This window comes from Capsicum annuum, chromosome 2 (genome assembly GCF_002878395.1).
Source record: "Capsicum annuum cultivar UCD-10X-F1 chromosome 2, UCD10Xv1.1, whole genome shotgun sequence".
Classification (NCBI taxonomy): Eukaryota; Viridiplantae; Streptophyta; class Magnoliopsida; order Solanales; family Solanaceae; genus Capsicum; species Capsicum annuum.
This window is the reverse complement of record NC_061112.1, coordinates 150885189-150893031: the sequence shown is the minus strand read 5'-3', so window position 1 is coordinate 150893031 and position 7843 is coordinate 150885189.

Below are 7843 nucleotides of genomic sequence, written 5' to 3'. Positions count from 1 at the left end.
TAATGTATTATAATTTCTCATACAATACTGTACAAGTTTTTCCTTATAGCTAAAAAACAAATACACTAGAATCATACATACAAAGTGCTGAATAGAACCTTCTCATAGATTAATTTTTCCAATCACTGTATACAAAGTAATGAAGTGTTTCACTTCAAATTCTGAAATGTATAACGAATACTGATTTTGCATTTCAACTATCGTTAACGTAAGAGCATCAGATTCAGTTCCTTCAATACAAAGAACAACACCGATTTCACGATCAAACTCTTTCTCCTTGTTAGACTTTTCAAATATTGAAATACACAAAACATAATTTACAAATCCTAAAAAAAGATTCTTCAATTCGATGTACACCCTCACTCCATTATCATTCCTTATAATATTAGAGAGGAATTTTCTTCAACAATGTACTTTACTTCAAATATTTTATGACCTTCATCAATATTTAATCCCGTATCAATCATCAAAATCAATTTTAGGAATGTTATACTTTCTGAAACAACAATTTCATCACTTTTGTATTGTTCACAAAGAATTTCATACTGCTAAAACCCCGAATGCCTCAACAATATGGTGATGTTCATATTGATTTTTGGAAATGGAAGAAAACAGATGTTTCTAGGTTTTTTCAAATTGAATTCTAAAAAAAAAATTGTGGTGATGTTTAAGGATATTTTTTGAATTTGAATTACAGTTATTATTTTTAAGCTCCACAAAATCAGAACACTAATTACTGCCGTTATTAAGGTAAGAGAATAATTAAATCTAATTTTATTTCCATAATTTAAGGAAAAACAGTTTCCTTATACATTGAAGTTACGTTGAGGTACATTGACATGTATATATATTTTCTCAAATTTGGGAGAGAAAAAGTCAATCCAAAATCTTATGTAATTAATTTAATTTAGGATGAGATTTATGTTGTTTATACTTATTTTTTTGGGTACATATTTTCTTTTGCTCGGAAAGTAGTGTGGCTCATCTTGCTGTCCATCTACTTACTAACGTTTCCTCTTTGTGCACAGAACAGACATACACCATCTAGTGCATGTCATTTCAGTTATATTAGGAGAAATAAAAAGAATATGACATGATAGACGCATGAGTCTCTCAAAATAACTTTTCAACTTTTCACTCCATCGAATTCATTGGTATCCACATACGCAGGGTGACTTAAGGATGAGGCTAGTAAAACATGTGCTTTAGGTCCCTAAATCTCAAGGCCACAAAAAAAAAATTAATTGTTAATTTTATAATTTTCTTTTCTTTTTGACAATATTGAATATATATAAGAAAAACTATCATCATTCAATAGAAATATTTTAAAACTTTGAATTAAACTACTCAAATCTTTATAATAATAAATAATATTTTTACAACAATATCCCAGGAAATGCATTGAAAACAGATGGTTAGCGTATTATTAACTTGAATCAATCTTTATTATTATAAATAATAATATTACTAGGTGAAATATAATACTACACTAAAACAATAATTATGAAAAAATAAGAAAAAATAACATTATTTTTTTGTGGGAAAAGGCTCAAATATGCCACTGAACTATCAAAAATGACTCATTTATGTCATCCGTTAAAAGTTGGGCTCATTTATACCATCGCTGTTACAAAACTGGCTCATCCATACCATTACTTTTTAACAGCCGATTTTTTAAAATAGCCTTACCACGTGGCAGCTTATTAGAGGGTCACACCATTTTTTATTTTATTTTTTATTTTTTAGTATACATGAAATATTTTTTGTCAGCCGAATGTAAGTAAATTTTTAGTTTTTTTATTTTTTTATTAAGCATAGAATGTCATCATCAGCATCAGGGGCGGCTCAAACAAATTTATGGCCTAAGGCAAAAATCAAACAGAGGTCTTTTGTTTTATTTTTTTATATAAAATTTTTCTTTTTTCTATGAATAGTATTTAATATATTTCTTAAAATTTGTAATTTATTATTACTAAACAAAAATAGGCCCCTCAAATTTTGGGGTCTTAGGCGGTCGCCTTTTCTCCTAAAGGGTTGAGCCGCCCCTAATCAACATTCAACATTTGTACGTAACACTTTATGGATCATCATTTATCATTGCAAAAATAGGAAGGCGACAACATGCCGGCATATATAGTATGCGTAGAGTTGGCAAAATGAGAAGCTAACTATTAATAATATAATAATAATATTTGATGTTTATATATCCCTTCAGTTTCAACTGAAAAATGACAAAAGCTTTAGTTAACGTGAATCTTTTAAAATAAATAAATAAATAAAGTGATAAAAAACGTGGAGTGTATACTCTCTCCGTTCCCTTTCAGTTACTCGCCCGTCAATTAAAATAGCTATTTTATTATAATATATTTATTAAATGATGTTTACTATTGTATTTGAAATTAATTTGAAGAAAAAATAATTAATATTAAAGGTAAAATATGAAAACAATCTTAATATGTCAAAAATGACAAAAAAAACGAATCGAACGAGAATGTTTTAAGAATATATTCATGAAAAATTAATCAAATTTTAAAAGCATAGATCAAACTAATTTTCAATGGATCAAAAAGTTGCGTGGATTCTTTTTAATGGATCAAAAATTTTTATTTTTATTTTTTTAAAAATGACGTGGCCCTCTAATAAGCTGCCACGTGGTAAGGCTGTTTTTAAAAATCATCTGTTAAAAAGTAATGGCATGGATGGGCCGATTTTGTAACGGCGATGGCATGAATGAGCCCAACTTTTAACGGATGACATAAATGAGTCATTTCTGATAGTTCAGTTGCATATTTGAGCCTTTTTCCTTTTTTTGTTTATTATGTATATTTATGTTTTTAAGACCTCAAATTAAAATTTTGGCTTTAGACCACTAATTTTATTGAGACGTTCTTTCATATACCACAAACAATTGAAATGTTACCTTGATACCTTAAGTAAGCAGCTTACTTTGAAGATGGGGCATTTACATAAACTCCGAAGTTTGAGCTTACATCAGTAAACTCAGCTTTGGTGTTAATTTCACCCGTGACACTCGACTTCACAGTGGTCAGACCATCCAACTAATGCTTAGTGCCAACAGTAATGGTCTTTTTCATTGATTGCGAAGCTATGGGTCACCTTCAATCCAAAGACAACGTGGATGAGTGAGTAGTAGTATGATGTACTCAGTGTCTCCTTGTTATTCCTATATTTCAAGCAATGTATGCATAATTTTGATAAACTAATTCCAAATTGAATTAAGTGTTCACATAAAAGCATTCCAATGGAGCAGCTAAACATTACACCTCTATTGCAACAATTTCACAACACAATTTTCTAATAGCTCAAAAACCATGAAAATTGGGTTCGTTTTTCTAAGAACTAAGATAACTGAAAAATTATTATGGAATTGTGTGTTTCTACATAATTACATTGACACACTGTTTATAGACACTACATTACAATCCTTTTCTAAGTAGGATTTTGTATACTATTACTATTCTTATTCATATTCTAACACTCCTCTTCAAGCTGGTGCCTACAAGTCATATGTACCTAGCTTGTCACAAATGTAATACAAAGACTAGTGAGGGACTTGGTGAAGATATCTACAAGTTGATCACTTTACTTTACAAATTTTGTAACAATATGTAATACCTGGTATTTCCCTAGCATAATTTAAATCTGAGTACATGAGTATTCACATATATAATTTTTTTGAAATACTCATCATTTCTTAGTTTAGAGTCCACCAAGTTGTGGGAAATTGAATTATCTTTCCAACGATATAAAATTCGCCCAAATCCGATACCCGAGCGAAGAGTTAGAGTCGTTTTAATAAAGCAGTGTACCATTTGGTACATCGGCGCGTCGCTGAGGCATATCAAATGGCAATTGTCTGAAATCAGTGAGCCAACGCGATAAGGCCGCATCGTGGTGAACTTCCAGGTCTCAATCAGTGGGAGAGCGCGATTCCACAGCATCGCGCCAAAGGCCAAAATGACACTCGTCAATTTTCAGTGAGGCTCCGCGATCTTGGCGCATCGCGCCAAGGCCAAAATTCGGGATTTCAGCTTCCAATTCCAAATTTTTAAATTCCTTTAGGGGTATTTGGGGCTTTTTTTATGGCCCCAATCATCCTAAAACACGAGATTTAACCCCTAAATAACTTAAGTAATCATCATTTATTCAATTTCTCTCAAATTAAAATAACCCTTTTCTCAAGAACAAAAATCCTAGCTCTCAAATTCAAGATTAAATCCCAAGAAACTCGCCACCAATTCTCACGAATTCGTCAACCCAGGTATGTTAAATGTTCATCCATGGGTTCCTTTCACCCATGGAGTCTAAGTATCCATTTTTTATTGCAAAACTATGATCCTTTTAAGTTATTAAGATTTAAAATTATGATTAAACCATGAATTTCCATGAATTTTGTTCTATTTCATATTTTAGAGAAATTGATGTCGATTACTACACTCCATATGTTTGAATATTGTTGTCCACTAATTTAATTCATGATTTATGATAATGGTGTTGACATTGTGCTTCACTACAAGCTTTAAACTATTCCCATGCTTAATGTACACCATGTACACCATGCATACCAAGTGCTTGATAAAATGCCTACAAGGAGGAATATTGAACAAATGCTTTTATGTTATGTCCTCCAAGCTTAAATATTATATTTTACTCTAATTGCTTTTGAGTCCTGGGAATTTTGAATACCCGAAAACTGTAGTTGTTTACTTAGTCTCATCTCAGTATCTTCAAAATAACTTCAGAATATATATATTATGAGCATTACTAGATCAGTCAGTTAAACTCAGAACAGTTTAGTAATTCAGTGTCATTCAGTTGGGAGTAGGATTAGCACCGAGTGAGTGCAAGGATGACGGCTTCTTCGTCAGATAAACAGAGACGTTAGTAGCAATCCCTATACTCTAGAACTACGTAGCTAGCGTAGGATGTGAGAAGTCACCCGTCAGTTTAGGCTTGACTATCTCGCAGGGGTCACCCGTCAGACTAGTCTTGACACCCTTAATCCTTCGGGACAACATAGTACACCAGTTTAGTGGATTCACATAGCCAGCGTTAGTACCCGTAACACGGTACTGACGCCCTTCTAACTGGGGTTACAGGTTGGACTTCGATTAGCTCAAATTGAGGCATGTCGGTTAGATGATACCTCCTACAGTCTCTGTTACAGTTTCAGTCCAATAATTAGTTCAGACACTCTGTCTCAGTATTTTTTGACCAAAGCATACATACATCAATTATTCCAGTATTTCAGCATTTCAGTTTATAGATTTTATTTAGCTCATGTTATATGCTTGGTCATGCATCCGTAGTATATACAGATGTCACGTAACACCCGCATTTACAGTTCTCATGCATCTTCATTAACTACAAACCTCATAACTCCCAGTACATATAAATTTCATACACTCTATTCAGTATTTTATGTCATGCATACATATTCAGACGATTACTTATCTATGTTCATGAAATCATGCATATTAGCATACCTCATTTAGCATACCAGTTCATTCAAAGTACTGATCTCATACTCTTTCGTTTGCGCTATAATGTATTATATCATAGGTTCGAACGTCCAGTTCTCAAATCACGCATAGACTTCTCAGATCTTCAGCAGTAACAGTGGTGAGTCCTTATATTTCAAGGACAGACTATTTTCTTTTGTTATGTTTTCAGTTTTAAGTAGTTAGTCAGAGTTAGTTGGGGCTTGTCCCATCAACTCACATTCAGAAAGTTAGAGGCTTTCAGATATATCAGTTAATCATTCAGTTTATCAGTTATTTACCAGATTCAGACAGTTGTTTCTCCAGATTCATAATTTAGTATTTGTTTCAGTTGTTAAAACCTTATGGCATATTAGTTATTCTTTCACATTTATTATATTATTATTCAGTGCTCACAGCAGGTATCAACTCATGAGTTAGTTTGTGGTCCCTCGGGACTATAAACACCGTGTGACACCCAGGGTGTACTCTCGGAGCATTACCCAATATCTCTGGAGAGTATCTTTTCTCTGACAAAGTGACAATCAATATCCATGTGTTTGGTCTCTCATGGAACACCGGATTAGATGTAATATGAAAGGCTGCTTGATTATCACTTACAAGTTTCATCCTACCAGTTTCTCCAAATTTTAGTTCTCTCGGCAATTGTTTGATCCAAACCAGCTTGCAAGTTGCTGCAGCCATTACTCAATATTCTGCTTCGACACTAGATCGAGCAACCACACTCTGCTTCTTACTCTTTTAAAACACCAAATTACCTCCTACTAAAACAAATCAAATTCCAGTATTTATGTGTTTCACTTTCACCCTAATAATCGTGACTTTTGGCAAATCTTGACCAGATTCCACTTGTGAGTTGTGAACACGTAGGTCTGTCGATCATTATTTCAATCTGGATTTGCTTTTCTTATTTTCAGTTTTGTCAAAATGCAAATTAAACAAATTTGAAGTTTGAATCACACCAAGTACAAGAGTGATTTGATCTAATTTTTGTAACTTCTACTTCCTCCGTTTCATTTTATGTATCGTCAGTTGACCCGGCATGAAGTTTAAAAAATAAGTAATGACTTTGTAAAATTTATAAAATTGTCCCTCTAAAAGTTATTTTAATATTTACTTTTTAGTTGTCTTTTCTTAATAAGTGGGATCCACTAAGGATAAAATGGTAATTATACCATTAAATAATTACCAAATAAGAAAAGTTGACATTCTTTTTGGGACGGACAAAAAAAAATGACAATACATAAAATGGGTCGGAAGGAGTAATATATTTTTTGGGGGGAGAAGGACAAAAATGGTCTGTCGGGCCAAAGTATTTCCACCAAAATAGCCCTTGAATTCAAATTCCATTTCTTAGCCATTTTGGTAGTTGCGCAACTTTCTTTGACTTTTTTTTTTTTTTTAATTTTGATGATTTTGTATTTTTAATTCACTGCTCCCTTTTAAAAAAAAAACAAAACTTTCTATTAATTTTTAATTTTAGTAAACATCATCATGAACATGCACCCACAATTGACTTTCTTCTCCAATTAATCATGAACACCAATTAATTTTTTTTCATTTGCTCATTCATGCAAACAACAACAACAACTCCAATTGAAATTGAGTTTTGTTTGAAATTGGTTGTGTTTTGAGGTTTCAAGCTCGGATTTTTTTCTTTTGCAGCTCTTTATTTTTTTTTTTTTAAATATTTTCTTAATTGTATTATTGTGGAACAATAGAATACATATCTACATATATACAATATAATATAATAGTGATATAAATATTTTAATACAACAATGATATAGTTTCTACGTACATCATGTACTACACACATCATAGACAAAAAAATATCTATACTATACCATATTGATACAATCATTATACCATATTGATACAATCATTATACAATATCGATACAATCCCTATAACCATATTGATACACCCCCTATATCATATTGATACTTATTTAGATATATGTTTTATATAATTATTCTACAGTTTCTATATACATTTTATACATATACAAATTTTATATAACAATGATACAATTTCTATACGCCTTATATATATATATAGTTTCTATACACATTTTATACAAGAATTAAGAAATTTTATACACATTTTATACAATAATTATACAGCTTCTATACACATTTTATACAACAATGATACAGTTTCTATACACCTTATACATATAGTTTCTATACACATTTTATACAATAATTATATAGTTTTTGTACACATTCTATACAACCTTTAGCTGCAATTATTATTCAAATGTGTATTTTATACATCAACTATAAATTTTATACACATTTTATACAATTTTATATATA